Genomic DNA, 16000 nt, shown 5'->3' with positions numbered 1-16000 from the left:
TGTGAGACTTGTTCTTTTAAAATTATACCCTATCAGACCAACAACTGTCTTTCAGGATGGTGCTTAAGAACTGGGCCAGTGTCCAATTCTTAATGTTACCCTAGATTTCTGATATAAACTAAGTGATTTAGAGTAACCTTGGGGAAATGCAGTCTGTGCAAGGTCTACCTAAACTTTGAGTTAAGCAACTAAAAGTGTACCTGGATTCCAGGCAGTGATACAGACCATCTACTTTTCAGCACTACTTTAGTGGGTAGGAGCCTAAGCTGATTACGTGTGTCAGTTCTTGTGTTTCTGCTTAGAGAGAAGGAAAGAAAGTAAAGCTGGCTTGATGGAGTAGAGGACAGGAGAACTCAGACAGTGTGCTCTTTAGTCATCTATGGGTGCATTTACATTAGCATTTTAGTTTGGATTAAGAGAACTCTTTTAAAGTGACTCTCCCACTTGTCCTCACAGACCCCACTTTGGATCACATTACAGAGCAATTGTTGCACGGTTCACAAACTTGATGCCTTCCTGATGATTCTAAACAAAAAGATGTGCTTCATCTAGTTTGCTCCAGCCACTAGTGGGCGTGGGACCTGTGGGATCAGGCTAGAACGTTTCTGAAGTAAAACACTCCAAAATTCAAGCAGTGTGAACACTGGATCATCAGCACCAACTGTTTCAATCTATAGCTCCATCTCTGTTTTGCACAGGGCTTGTTATGTGACCTGTGTGAGCCTATGTGACCTTGAGTAGATTACTTATATCCCCATCCAGCAAGCAATTGGCCATCCTTAAAAGTCGAACATGGGCCAGCAATGCGCCCTCCTAGCAAAGGGGGCCAGCAGCCCCCTGGGCTGCATCAGGCAAAGCATTGCCAGCAGCTTCAGGGAGGTGATCCTTCCCCTCTTCTCAGCACTGGTGAGGCCACACCTGGAGTGCTGGGTCCAGTTCTGAGCTCCCCAGTACTGGGGAGACATAGACATGCTGGAGCAAATCCAGTGAAGGGCCACAAAAGTGATTAAGGGACAGGAGCATCTGTCATAGGAGGAGAGTTTGAGAGATCTGGAACTGTTTAGCTTGGAGAAGAGAAGGGGCAGGGGCAATCTTATCAGTTTGTATAAATTTCTGAAAGAAGGGTGTAAAGACGACAGGGCCACACTCTTCTCAGTGGTGCCCAGTGACAGGACGAGAGGCAATGGGCCTACACTGAAACACAGAAAGTTCTATCTGAATCTAAGGAAAAACTTTTTTACTCCGAGGGTAAGAGAGCACTGGAGCATGTTGCCCAGAGAGATTGCGGCGTCTCCATCCTTGGAGATATTCAGAAGCCATCTGGATATGGTCCTGGGCAGTCTGCTGTAGGTGACCCTGCTTAAGCAGCTAGATGATCTCCAGAGGTCCCTTCCAACCCCAACTATTCTGTGATTGTGTGAGTTTTCTTTTAAGAAAAGTGTTGTCTCTGTGTGGGATGGAATCTACCTTTTTACTAGTTTATATGTAACGTTTATTTTGCTAAAATAATATGTGTGACTGACTTGGTTTCTTAAAAACTGTAGGTTGTAAGAAAAATCCATCTGTTGCTTATAACACTACAAGCTATTTTCCTCACTTTTTATGTCATTTCAAATATTAGAGAATTTCATAGCATTTAAATTATTGTATTCTGTTTATTATTTAAAAAGTATTGAAGGTCCTTTTTCATTATTCCTATTATGCAGCCAAATTTTGCAGGCATCTGCAAAAGCCTAATGCAAAGGCAGACAATCAAGCATTTCTTCTAACAGTGTAAAGAAACATTTTAGCAAGGTCTCTGCATATCCCTGTTCTGTGTTAGAGCAGCTCCCACTCCAATTTGTTTGTTGAATTCTACCTGAATCATGGTCTTCTCATCTTCTATTTTAATACAGATATGAACTGACTAATTATAGTGGTTCTGTTTCAGTGGAGGACAGACAGTTAGTTGATGGGAAGCACATTGCCTAGGGAGTGCAGACTTTCATATAAATGGACCGCATATATTGCAACCTCAGTAATCTTCTTCCGAAACTAATACTCCTGTGGTGTTATGTACTTTTAATGATTGAGAATTGGAAGAGGTGAATCCTTTCCATAAAATCATTGCTGATTGTACAAAATCTGAGTGTGCTAGCACACCTAAGCCTAAGGGTGGGATTCAGTTGTCTGAATATTGGTCTCTTGTGTCACTCTCTCTCTGTAACCCACTCGGTAACCTTCTCCACTGCGCATGGGTTCAGCAGGCTGTGCTCTGAGGATCTTCCCCTATGGCACAGCTGCACGTAGCCTTGGCTCTGAATCTTGAGGAAATTTGCTGTGCTGGCAACGGCATCCTGGGGTGCATCGCTGCTGTCGTTGTGCTGGCTCCCCCAGTCCCATGCAGCCTCTTGGCCCCTGTGAGCCCCCTTCCCTACCAGCTGCTGCATGAACTGCCAGATCTGTGTATGGCCAAAGCTCCTGATATCTGGTTCTCCCTAGACATTCATGAAATGGGAAACCAGACACAAGCCTGTTCTCCCTGCCCTGATGAGATTACCAGCCCAGCGGGCAATTTCTTGTACCATATTGTGCCTCCTAACCCAGCTATGATAGACCCACTGTGCGAGTCCCTAGTAGGCCTTATGTTCCTTCACCTTGCCTTGCACAGCCCTGTCTGAGCTCACAGAAAACATGCAGGTCTTCTTAGCTGGGATTCCCTTCAGAATAGGTGTTTCATTTAAGCATAAGGGAGAGACTGGTGGGGTTTTTTGCTTTTGATGCTTGAGAAGTGTCTATCTTTTAAGCACTGTTATAGTTCGACAGTAGTTAGCTGGTGAAGCAGAGCCAGACGTGCATGACTTGGTCTATCCTTATGGTTGAGCCGTCTTCTGACGGACTTTAATATATGGAGGATTTGCAAAATCTAGCAATTCAGCATGGTGAAAAAAGGTAGGTAATGGATTTCAATGATAAGTAAAGTTACTATCTCCATTAAAAAAGAAACAAAATCAGAAATTGACTGTAGTAGTGCTGGAAGAAAGTTATCCTACTGGATTGCCTTTTGAGCACGGATGGTTTCTTAACATGGTGCGTGTGTATGCAAGTCCCTTTAAAAGCAGACCAGCATATTCCTGATCCAAGCACTAGCTCTTCAGAACAGACTTGCAACTAAGTATAGGTTGGGCCTAGTTTAGCGTAAAATAAAGGAATCTTGTAAAATGTAGTTAGTGAGAGAACTTAAGTAATATAAGCTTCAGAAGGCACAGCACAGAGAGCCATAACAACTGCCATTTTGGGAGAACACAAATGTGATGGTGGGTTACTATATCAAAGGTGATAAGAAAAAGGCGTGTGAGGCCTACAGACAGGTGGAAACCTATCAAGGAAGAATAATGTATGAGAAAGAGGTGGCAATAGTCAAAGAAACTGTAAAATACCTACAAGGGGAACAGAGCACTCATCGTTTATTTTGGTTTTCTGAAAAATAAGTTTTTTTAAATCGACGCTATATATGCTTTAATCTTTTTTTATTGCTCTTCTTCTATTTGAGTGATGTGTGCAAAGGGTTAGTTCAGTACCGTTGTTTTTAATATGTCTTCAAGCAAACAGGCAATATTTTAGGTATTTGCTATTTTTGCAATGTGGAGCTCCAGATCTGTTGTTCCTTATTTTCTATCTAAGCACAGCACAAGCATCATTTTCTCCCCTGCCTGAGGAGGCCACAGACAATTGTCTTGGCTAAGGACAAAGCCAGGCCCCTACAAATTGGAGAGCTTGAACAGAGAGCAAAGAAGTAATGGAACAGCCTGTTGCTAAGCTGGAGGGAGAGATATGGTTTGCAGAGAAGGAAATTAAATTTCATTTGCAAATACTGTACTAGGAAGCTTCAGCATATCTAACTCTGTAGAAGAATGCTACAGTGTATGTACAGACCTTTTGTTTTAATAATTTTCCTTTGCATCTATGGATACCATTCTTTTTAAAGAGATTTTGCTCTGTCTGCATCGTCTTTAAACCAATTTCAGAAAGTAAATCTATTGCAGAGATGAACCCTGTTATATTGCCAGAGACATGTTGTAGTCCCTCTCAGGTTAGAGTGAATCCTTGTTGTCCCCTTTGGTAAGATGTGCTGAGTTCCTCACTTGAAAAAATGCCTGCTAAAGGACTCAGGTTCAAAGACATAGCCGATCATGAAGAGATAACAGGTTCATAACCAGCTTATAGAGTGTGAGTCTTAGGTCCTTTTCTTTTCTTTTTTTGGCTTTTTTTTGTATCAGTCAAGCATTTCTTCAAGTTGAATACTTCATTCTCTTGTTCATGAATGTACATTTCCTGTCTGATTTATGTGGTGTGCCTTTTTACAGTCATAATTTTATTTTAATGTTTTTTGTAATTCTTGGTCATTTCTATTTAATACTTTCATTTGACTCTGAGATTAAAATCAATAGTTCTAAAAGCAAAACTATTCCATTCCTGTATATTAGACAAATAAAACATTTGTTGGGATTTAGTTTCCTAAACACAAGCCTCTAATATCATATTTGGTGACGGGAAACATCTTAACTGGGCTCGATAGCTGCTCTGGAAAAGTGAAGGTCTGCCATTGATCCTGTGCCATGTCTTCCTGGCTATTCAGCTACCCTGCAGCTTTTCCAGTGGCACTGTATGTCTGTGTTTGTGTAACTGAATCCCACTCAGAATCCGCTTTAGAGCAGATTCTGTTGACAATAGTTTTGATGGTGGTGGAACTGACAGACAATAACATTGTTAATATTGTTAGTTAAGAATTACATGAAGGCAATGAGACTGGGAAAATAAGCCATTCTCAATTGAGCAGAAATGAAAAGCTTACAATATGCCTATAGTTCACTGGAATGCATGCAGGAGTTTGGCTTCCCATGTAACAGCAAGCAGATATTTGATACAATGGCATCGTTTTAGGGTGTTTGCTGAAATTACACAGCTCTTTGACAGGATAAGAGGCTACCAATCAAAGGCCCGTAATCACCAGAGAGTGTCTTGATTCCTACAAATCTCCATTTGGCATCAGAGGTGGGGCAAAAAAAAAAAAAAAAGAGTGACCTCTGAGTGATGGACTTACGCAGAGCTTGTCAGATGTTTTTAGGAACTTCAATTTTCCTTTTCCGTTTCCAGATACCATTGGTCATTAAAATACTTATGGAACCCAATTCAGACCCTGTCCAGGGTAGTGTTGGACAGTGCTTTGACATGGATCACAGCTTAAAACTTTTAATTCTATTTGACATGCCCTATATAGTGATAGAATCAGATGCTTAATGTTAAGATATGTAAATTTAAAGTATCAGAAACACAAGATAGCACAAGTGTGCATTCTGTGTTTCGGTGTACTCTTGTCTAACTTTATGCTGTTTTGTTACATTGTTTAGACTGATGTGATAGACATACCTATGGTTGCCTTGTTCCTGCAACCTCTCCCCAAAAGTTTTAGAAGTCAAAACAAATAGGATTGTTTTATGAGACTCCCAGACTCTTTAAGGAAAATAAACAGGTCTCTTTTTAGACAGTGACAGCATTTCAGTCAAAACTAACTGGATCAAACATAACAGATGATTGAGATTTTAACTGAGCTTTCAGAAGGCAGCTTTGTAGATAATGTGAAAGTTAAGCAATTAGTTTGCTTTCCAAACTTCTCAGCCATTATTCACAAGGAAGGGATTGTGAGAAAACCTGCCCTTGCCTTTGACCCTTTCCTTCACGCTTATAAATACATGGAAGTGAAAACTGGTGTTCTCTGTTATGTATTAATTTTTCACTTAAAGCTCACTTAACAATAACCATGAAAGATTGCATTTAATGGTTTATTAATATATTTTCTCTAATGCTTTTCTTTTGAGAAGAATAAACAAACATTATGGTTACATTTTGCTTCAAAAGTTAAAAATATTTGCATTGAATGCCTGCAATAATATAAATCTGAAGGAAAAGTAGTATCAGGAGGAATTAATAGCTAAACACTTTTTCTTACTGTAGCTCTGAAACCTACAAGAACCTTGCTACCCAGCAAGTTTTGATTTATGTAGTCTTCCTCAGAACAGAAAAAACAGGAATTTTTACAGCATGCATGATTGTGTTCAGTTTATATTTATATATGTATATGTGTGTGTGTGTATCTTTTTTTAAAAATGTTGAAAGAAAAATAGATATTTATCCCACTTCCATGTTTGTACACTGAATGTGTAAAAACTTTGAAGTCCAGAATTTGTATTGTTTTAGCTGAAAGGTAGAAAGTGAAGGGTACAACTCACTCACATTAGCTTGATAGCATGACATGAAATTGAGTCCCTCAAGACAGCTTAGTGATGGAACCACTGACATATGCTTAAATGCTTTTCTGTGACAAGTCATCTGGCTTTGCTGTTTGAAGGTACCTGTTTCTTACTATTGTCTGTGAGGTAGCTTCCTTCACTTAATGATCTAATTTTTAGAAAGTTAGCTAAAAGCAATTCTGCCCTAAATTAGGTGCATAAGCTCCCTGTGTAGTCTGCAGAGAGAAAGGATAATACAGTGCACCAAAATCAGACTCCTGCTTGTATCAGTTTCTGGAGGTACCTTTCTCCATTAACCACAGAAGGAGCCTAGGACTGCAAGACTCCATGCTTAAATGTCTGTGGTTAAGCAGAGTGCATTTGAGCTGCGAGCCTGAATTCCGCACAGGCTTCAAAACTCAACTTTTTTCCACTTAACTGAGACACCTGAGTTTGGAGTCTATTTTTTCTGTGCGCCTTTTTTTTCAACAGTAAAAGGGATCTGCAGAGGAAGGTTTAGCTTGCTTCTCCTTCTCCATAGACTGCATACTTGGATGCCTCAGTTGACACCTGAAGTTAGACAAGACGAATTGAGGTAATAGGCATCAAGTCCTGTTGATTTCAATAGGAGCTGGTTGCCATTGTCAGTTCAGGTACTAAGAAGGTGTATGTACTCTCTAAATATTTTGGTTTCTTATATCTGTGTTTGGACTGCCTGTGTAAATAGGGGTTCAAATACTTCAATTAGGGATCTGCTTTTCTCTATTGACTATGTGGGGCGCCTTACGTTGCCAACTTACTCATTCAATAGAGCTTCCTACAGTTGGTCAATGTGAGTATCATCATTTTGTGAGCTTGCCTTTAAAATATTTTCAGTTTCCATGCTTGTACCTCCTTACTTCATGAGTACGTGTGGTACTGGAAGGATAAAATACTTTCAAAGGCTTGTGAGGCACTGAAGTAGTGGGGGTGCTCTTAAGAAAAGTAGATAGATTTGTCTGGTTTGACTTACGCCACTCTATTTTCCTTGATTCCTGTCAGAAACTTTTATGTTGAGGAACAGTATTCCATAAAGGCAAGATGGGATAGCTCTGATTGACATTTTTTAGTAAAGTACCAGTTTTATTGCAAAAGCTCTTTTTAGTTAACTGATTAGTTAATTGATTTTTAATATCAATATGAACTTTAAGGTATTCCTCTTCCTTGCTTCTCTGTCCTGCCTCTTTGACATCCTGTGCTGTCTCCTCCACTGGTGACAGCCTAACTGTTTTTGTGGCTGCTTTATGAGTGAGATTGAGAAACTGACGCTAGATAATTTTTTCTTCTAGATTGTTTTTAAATTGGATGCTTTCCCTGATCTGCTTCATGGAGCATCTGCACAAACAGTTGCGTCTGGTACTGCAGCCAAAGATTTGTGAAACTGTAGCCTAAGACACAATGCTTTTGAGCTGCTTCCACTGCTTATAATTAAAAGGCAGCTATGATTACATGCTTGTCATAATTTCTGTTTTCACAGTCTCTCTTAATATATAATATAGCAAGAACAGATATGTTCACCCAGAGATCTAATTATTAATGGGGTTAGTTTTACTGTAAATCAGATGGGTATGTTAAGTTCAAGGAAGGGAAGTAGTGGGTAGTCTTGCCACTTCATGTGCTTTGCGTAACTCACTCTAAAATGTATTTAATTGAAAATTTTAAATAATTCATCCATAATACAGTTTAATTCCTATTGTATGTTTATAATGTAGTAAACGTAAAGTGAAATGCATCAGAAACAGCGTTCTCCTTCATAAGGGTTTCATTGCACATTTATTGCATGAGTTCGGTATGGTAGAGAAGATATATTAATTGAATATGTAAACTTCTTTCAAGACACAGACAGCAACAAGTGAAAATACGCTTTTTTTGACTAGGGATTTCTAGAATAAAATGCAAGTGATCCAAAAATTAGATTGTTAAAAAGCGATATATAGGAAAAAAAAACTAGTCAGTTGCATAAAAGTGGTAGAGGAAAGTGGGTTACAGAGTTTAGATCCTGACTGTCACAGTCATTGTGCAACAGAGGTTTCACAGAATGTGAATCTGGCATGCCCCCCACGAACTGTGCCCAAAAAAATTTGTAACTTAATAATAGAAGCTACAATTAAAATGTACTGCAGAAAGAAAAAAGGAGAGATCAGGAGTTGCCAGTGTATTTGGTTTCTTGCAGCAGCAGGAAAGGCATTTGGTAAAATTTCCATAATGAAGGAGAAGCAAATCGCTGTCCTCATCACAAACAGCAGGGAAAAAGATACCCGTAGGAAGACAGAACAGTCATGACAATCTGACTAAGTGTGAAATACTCTCCTGACCCCAAATGTAGTGATTAGTCTAAACATGAACATTCATAAAAAATACCAGCAAAGCACAGGCAATAATTTAACATGCTTAGGCCTTCATACTCTACATCTTCTTCTCTTTAGCCAAAATCCCATGTTTTGGAGACTGGAGAGGAAGGTGATGAACAGTAAATAATTCAGAAAAGTTATTAATTACAGGAAAAAGCAAATGGTTGCCTTACTCCTTATTACTTTACTTACTATCCATTCTATTTTGTTTAGGCTCTGACTACAAGCTTCTTGGTAATGTCCTACCCTAAGTCTGCTGGGCTTTAGTATCATTTTTTTCATACGGTTGCAAGTCTAATAAATAGTGAGTATGAAAAATGCCTTTTTTTGGCAAGGGAGCAAGTATCTCAACAAATTGTGGGGTAGGCAAACCCTTTTCTAGAGAGATTTTCAAAGAGAAGCAGGTAGGGCAATGTTTTCATTCACTGGTGTCATAAACATTCTCTTTGATCCAGATGTGGCACATCCTCCTAGACATCTTTTGTCCCAGCCAGCAAAAGCCCCTCTTGCTTATAAATAAACCAGTTCTCAGCTGTTTACCAAGACTATAGCAACTGAATAAGACTGGAAATCTACAAGCTCTAAAAATTAAAAAGAAGCATAATTACTCTAGAGAGCACAGGGGTAGGCTTATATTGACAGCTGTCAGTAAGAGAGAGATGTGACTTGAACATGTAGTCACAGAAGTGAAGTCACAGAAATGTGACTCCATACCATGGCCATAACTTCAGCATCTGTGTACTCTCACCCAGGGTGAAAATATGATCTTAGGCTCATATTCTTTCTCCCAACTTTAGGCAACTTTGAGGCTCTCTGTACCGATAACTAACACACAGCCTGGGAGAAAGATTCAAACTATTATTCACCTGTATTGCCTAAGTGTTAGCATGTTCTCTAGCAAGATTTTAGCTTCTGCCAACTTGTACTCTCTGAAACAGTTCATGTCATGGACTAATCCCTAAAGGCAGTTTGGATGAGACTGCAATAAGTTTTGCTGTCTTCACCCTACAAAGTCCTCAGGCATTATTGTCACAAAAGAGATACCCTCTGTTTTATGCCAGGCAAAGCCACTGCCACTGGCTGTAACACACCTTCAGATGCTTTGAGCAGAAAAAAAAGAAAATGAGTTGTTAACGCCATAGAATTTCACAGCTAGTTGGTGGGCAGAGCTTGCCCCTTGGGCACTGGTGCAGGACACCAGAGGGCTGACTTGCTTTCCAAGGTGCCTCTCTCCCTTCATTGATGGCAAGGGCAGCCTGGAGTGGTGATGGTCTTAATTTAGGTACCCCAACCAAGCATCTGGCGTGAGATGAGCTTAGTGTGGATTTTATTATGTCTGAACTTGTTGAGCTCTATGAATACCTTCCTGAGTATACAAAAAGTAGAAGATCAAATGATACTGGCAGGTTTTCCATGTCTGTACTTTCACTCTACCGTGTAAAAGAACTTTTTGGCTTTGCACAGAGGTCTGGACTTCAGGTATCAACTGAAGCAGTGAAAGTATCTTATCATGAATATCTCTGTTTTTCAGGATCTGTGCATGAGACAGTAACAACTGGAACTTGCCAAACACATTAGTTTGACTTCAACAGCAATTATTTACATTTCCAAAAAACAAAAAAGGCTGGGTTCTCTCACCTGCGGTAGAGGTGAGCTAAGGTGCATGCTTATTTCTCTCCTTTGATTCTAAAGGAAGTCTAAAATTACTAGCTTGGATATAGTTGTCTGCATTCAAGGCATCTAAAATCAGGTGAGAGGGATCTCACATGATATGCCTTGACATAAGTTCTTGACATCTCATTGGACATATTGCTGCCAATGTGAGAGAAAAATATTCCATTGTGGATAAGAGGAATTTGCTGTAGTGATTGCAGTTATTATGAGGTTAAATAACTTAGCAATACAGTTGGAAATAGTTATATATTATTTGTCTTTAACTTTGCAGATCAAATCTACTCAAGGGACTCTACATAGCAGCAATGATATGTGGTCTCATAAGTTAATAAATAAATACCCAATTCATGGCAATCTCTGTGCTCTTAAAAAATATAAACACATTGCAAAGTATTGGTAAACCCAGAGCAGTAATGCTGGTGAGGATAAAAGAAAAAAGTAATCAGTGGTAGATATCAGAAACTGTGGGGACCTAGAAATTGCTCGTACACGGTAGTGATGAATATGAATAAATACAGAACCTGATCCAATTGTTTTTATGCTTGCTGCATTTTGTGGCTGGTGTATTCTGAAGTATTCCTTTAAATATGATTTTTTAAAATCAGGATAATACAGCCCCTTGCAGTTGCTATGTACTGTCCTTTTCCCCTTCCATACAGCCATACCAAAAGGAATATATTTTATTTTTGTTTCAGTTAAAGGTGTTTTTTCCCCTATTCAGTTAGCTATATGCAGTCTTTGGTAATGCACATTAAAAATGTGAAATCTAGAATACTAACCTTGGTAGTCTTACTATGTAGTAGGCATATTCACACACACATTGCAGAAATTGATTTTAAATCTGCCCTTCAAATCACAGATTATTCCTAGAATAGTTAAAAATACACCCTCCCTCTTTTTCTTGTGTTAAAATCCTGTAGAAAAAATAAATGAGCCAGTGTTCCAGAGAATGAAATATCAATATATGAGAAAATCAACTTTAAAAGGAACATTATGAGATGGATTAAATGTAATAAGAAGGAGGAAGCACATTTCCTTTTTTTTTTTGTGATAACTGCAGGTGTTCACTCACTTACAGCTGTACTGTTAATATACAACTTCTAGATTGTGAATTTGAAAGGTCGTGCATGATAAATGAGGTCAAGCCTGCAAGGCTGAAGTTGCTCATTTAGTGCTCATTACTGTTTCTACAGAAATCCAGATGTTTTCAGATGCACATTGAAACTGCTCTTTATAAGTCAGTTTGGTTGTATTCCTCCACTACAATACTAGTGCATAAGTCTGCTATGTGTAGCCAATTTTTACTTTTTGATGACCACCTTTAGGTTTAGGACAATCACCATCACTTTCACCAGCTGCATATGAGAAAAAATTATTAGTCTTTCACTGACCTGTTTGTATATATTCCTTACTTGTAGTTTTTGACAGCTGGAGCCCTCTCTGACTTGTCATAAGATCTTTGGCTGAGGGGTATCGGTAGATCATCTAGTCAAACTGTGTATATTTACCTCTATATTTAGCATAATAACTAAAATTCGTCTAAAACCATTTTCCAGAGAGGTATCCAGTTTTGTTTTGAAGACATCAGGAGGAGATGATGAACCTACTGATTTTTTTGATAATTTCACTTCATGTCAACATCTTTTCCAACATCCAGACACTGGCTCTTACTATATTTTTTTATACTAGATTAAAGAGCCCTTTAATATCCAAAATTTTCTCCATATGAATCTAATGAAATGGTAATTGTTTTAGGAAGCTCAGGAATTCTTTAAGTGCCTCACTGTAAAACATTTTATCCAGTCCTCAGATAGTTTTGCTGGGTCTTTCCTTCAATATCTCTAGTTTTAGAATTTAAGAAAAAATTGTTAAAAACTAGATACGTTATTCTGGAATCAGTCACCTTAGTGCCATACATAGAGGTAAGATTATCTCTGTACTTCTACTGCATACTAATTAATACCTGTTTGTATAAGTTTGTACCTCTTTGTAAGCTATGGGATCACCTCCGCTCTTCCTGGTCAAAGATTCATACTGGGAGCTTATGTGTATTGCTTTTCCACTGTTATTGCTACCTGTTTTTTAGCTGCATCCAAAGATCAGCTACATTTAAAGTGAAACTTTTATGCTAGGTTAAATCTGGGAGATAAAAGCCCAGTCACAAGTTTCTTTTATCATCCTATGTGGTCTTTGCTTTCTTTTTTTTCAATTTTGTACTTTGGTAAGAAATATTCCCTTCTGATGGAATAGCTCAATATGGACAGAAAGAACCTGGGCTTTCTCCTGAACCTGCGTGTAATACTTGTTATTATATCTTATATTGCAACTTTTCCTATCAGAATTGGCAGAGTGTGATGAGGCATTACTGTACCTCTTCCTCCACAGAGTTACCTATGGTGTTTTTGTCTCAAAGACTTAAAGCTTTCACCTCCTACCAAGTGAAGCTTCTAGAGAAATTATGAGGAATAATGATCTGAAAAACCTGCAATCTACAGATAATGTCACTCTGCTCCATACCACATTAAAACCGATTCTGAAACCATGCAAGGTAGAATTGATACGGATAGAAAGTCAGAGGAGGAAAGTAGTCTAAAAACTCAGCCTGTCTGAATTATGTATATAAATAAAATGGTCATCATCAGTCCAATACAGACACCTGAAAAAAGGAGACTGTGGGTTTATGGAAAACTGGTCATGAGCTTTGTGTGTTCAGGGTGAGTGCAAGGTGGGATAACAGTGTCTTCTCACTGCCACTGGGCATGATGATTCCCATCATCCCTCCCTGCTGTAAGAAATGAGGAAGCCTGTGCTTGCATTACATCCATCATCTTCTGATGGCAAGAGAGTGAGGAGAATTCCCTCTTTTATTCCAGGATTTCCAGCTTCTTTGAAGAGGAAATATCAGGCCCACATTCTCTTTTCTAATGGGCTTGAGGAGAGAATAATGCCTCCCTATCCCCTGCACAATCAAGAGAGGAAGACAGAGAATGTCTCTGGGATTTTTTGCCTGGAAAATATGAAACAGAATTCTGGCACCTCTGAGATGTAAAGGAAATGTTGGTATCCATATTCCTCTTTTCTTCAGCAAAGATAGTAGGGAGACGGGAAGAAACACCCCTTGTTTTTTACATTTCATTCAAGCAGTGGAGAAGAATATAAACTAGTCTCTGCCACAGGAATTTTGGGAGGAATCTAGTTGGAATCAAGAACTTTGAAATAAAGAAAAAATAGGGCGTGCAGGGAAGGGTGGCCCTGGTGAAAGGCTGTGCAAGCAGTTGCACAACTTTTAGATTGAAGCTAGTTCATGTTGTATATATGTGGGCTCAGTCTGTAAGCAAAGCAAGCTCAGATTGCCCTGCAGGATACTGTGTGGATGTATCCTTTTGCTCAGATTCATTACTCCCAAGTCTAGTCGTGTAAATTTTAAGTACAATCACAGTGACGTTCCTTTTGTAGTCAACAGAGAGAAATACCCAGAAGGAGATACAGCTTATGTAATTGCTTTATTTTTTTTAACTCAGTTGCCGCTATCTCAGTTGACTCTCTAGGGAGCCTATGACAATTGTACTCCTCACGTGCCTGAATTTAGGATGAATTGGGTCCTGTAGTCTGTTAGGGCTGCAGGAAAATAACTAGGCAAAAGACTAGGCCCTGGCCTGAGATTAAGCTAGTCAAACAGTATGTGAGAAACTACTGGACATGACATGAAAAATTGCCGGTTGTGACAAGTAACAGTGTGAGAAGCGGACAAAAATTACACCTGGTGCCATGAAGGATGCCTGGGTTTCTTAGGCAGTTAAGGGGGAGTTATGTGAGAAATGGCTGAACTTTACAGATAATTGGAGGGGAGTATTGGAGACCTTTAGGAGTGTAGAGTCTTGCAAGGCCAGCAATGCATAGGTAACTATATCAGTCAAGATTACCCAGGTAATGATACCAGAAATACCAAATTTGGGTACGGATGTAGCAAAACTGGGACTGAAGGGGAAAAAAATGATTAAGGGTGCGTTGTTTATTTGGGAGGAGAATGAGATGGACAAAGGGAGGTCTAAGGGTGGGAAAAAGAAGGATCAAGGAATGGGAAAAGGGTTAAGAATTTATGCAATTAAGGTGATGGCTGCTGGCCAGCACACCTGTGGGGCAGCCCTGTGCCTGGTCATCACAGCTGGCACAATAAACCAAACCCCTGTCCTCACCATACTGCACAGGGGAAATCTTCTGTGGTAATGAGTGGCCGGGGTGCTTTCCTTGCGTCTGACAGGAGACCATCTGGATGGACAGATCAAGCATTTTAGTATCACCATGTCAGTACTTGTTCCAGACCTGACCGTTTTGGCAGTGACCCACCACTTTCATAGCACAGGTCCATGAAGGGTCTGGTAGCTGTGTTCACGGTATACCTAGTGCAAACTAGCAACACTGAGGACAGCCCAAAATACAGAGAGTGCTTAACTAAAATAATGTTAATGCTTCTGTCATCTAAAGTAGCTGCCCAGGAAGAGACAAATTGTGTTCCGGACGCTCCTAAGCTTGCAGGAGGTTATGCCAAACGTTACATAAAAGGTTGTGAGAGTAGGAAAATGCAGCCTGTAGCATTTTGGATATGACTGGGCCACAGTGCGGAAAATAATGTAAGATGCATAGTTCCAGAAAGGGATCAAGCACAAGAAAACCTGATTATGTAGGACAACACTTCAAATACTTAACCAGGAGCAGAATTCCAGCTCCAGGAGAGTGGACTCCAAGCAGAAGATCCAGAGTTGTTTCCTACATAGCCCTGCCCCCAGTGTTCTCAGCATCAGCTGGAATTCAAACATATGTGTCTGCTTAATATCTTTTGTCTAGCTATAACATACAGATATCTTGGATTGCCTTTTGGAGGCGTGCTTATACATCCCGGAAAGGAAGCCTGAAATCTCACATCTGTCTTTTGATCCTAATCTACAGACTATGTACCCAAATTATAAATGTCACCTTACAAGATGTAAATTGTAAGTATTTGCATCCATTTCTAGACCTGGCCAAATGTTTCACAGATCAGTCAATTTCAACATCTCCAAAGCAAGCAGAACAGTTACTGGCTGCTTATACCTCAGCTTTTTTTAAATAAAGAATTCTACTCAAATACAGCTGTACATAGGAAGGGAATTGAGTACTTGGCAATAATTACAGGGAAGCTTGTAGTCTGCCCCTAAAATGTGCATAACAGGGGGTATATTAAGATTTGTAGAAAGACAATGGAGGAAAAAAGGAAGGATTTAGTCCTGCAGAAATGCGAAATATGAGTTTGCTTGAAAATACGAATTGGCAGTCATGTTACTGTTACCTAGTATTTTTATTGATCAGTTGATCTTCATTATGATCTGGTATAGTTTGTCGTGAGTGACAACATGAACATATTTCTTGGGAAAAGGTTGATATTACTCATGAGGCAGAAAATTAGGGGATTACATCTAGACTAGAAATAAAATGGGGAAGGGCCATTTCTCTGAGGGCAAATGCCACAGCACAGCTTAGAGCCATATGTCTCAGCTCTCCTCCCACAAAACAAGGTAGCCTTACCCCTAGTGTCATCTTGGTACAGTCCTTAGACCATGCTCAAACATTCTCTGGGAGAATAATAGTTTGGCAAGGACAAAAACTGTGCAAAGAATTGTACTCACAGTC

At 39.4% G+C, this 16000-nt stretch overlaps 1 protein-coding gene across 12 annotated transcripts in view; it reads left to right on the top strand.

The window, feature by feature from the left end:
- The window catches only part of GPC5 (glypican 5), a 720327-nt gene that overhangs the window by 40042 nt on the left and 664285 nt on the right, over positions 1 to 16000 (top strand). Inside the window, exon 2 of one of the 12 annotated variants that reach the window (XM_026119442.2) lies at positions 10191 to 10308. The exons of the other annotated variants lie outside the window; for them this stretch is intronic. The gene's annotated coding sequence lies outside the window, so the exon portion shown is untranslated. The remainder of the gene's footprint in view (positions 1 to 10190; positions 10309 to 16000) is intronic. 12 annotated transcript variants of the gene reach the window in all.

This window comes from Dromaius novaehollandiae, chromosome 1 (genome assembly GCF_036370855.1).
Source record: "Dromaius novaehollandiae isolate bDroNov1 chromosome 1, bDroNov1.hap1, whole genome shotgun sequence".
Classification (NCBI taxonomy): Eukaryota; Metazoa; Chordata; class Aves; order Casuariiformes; family Dromaiidae; genus Dromaius; species Dromaius novaehollandiae.
Note: the sequence above shows the minus strand (reverse complement) of the source record. Positions and strands in the feature narration are given on the sequence as shown.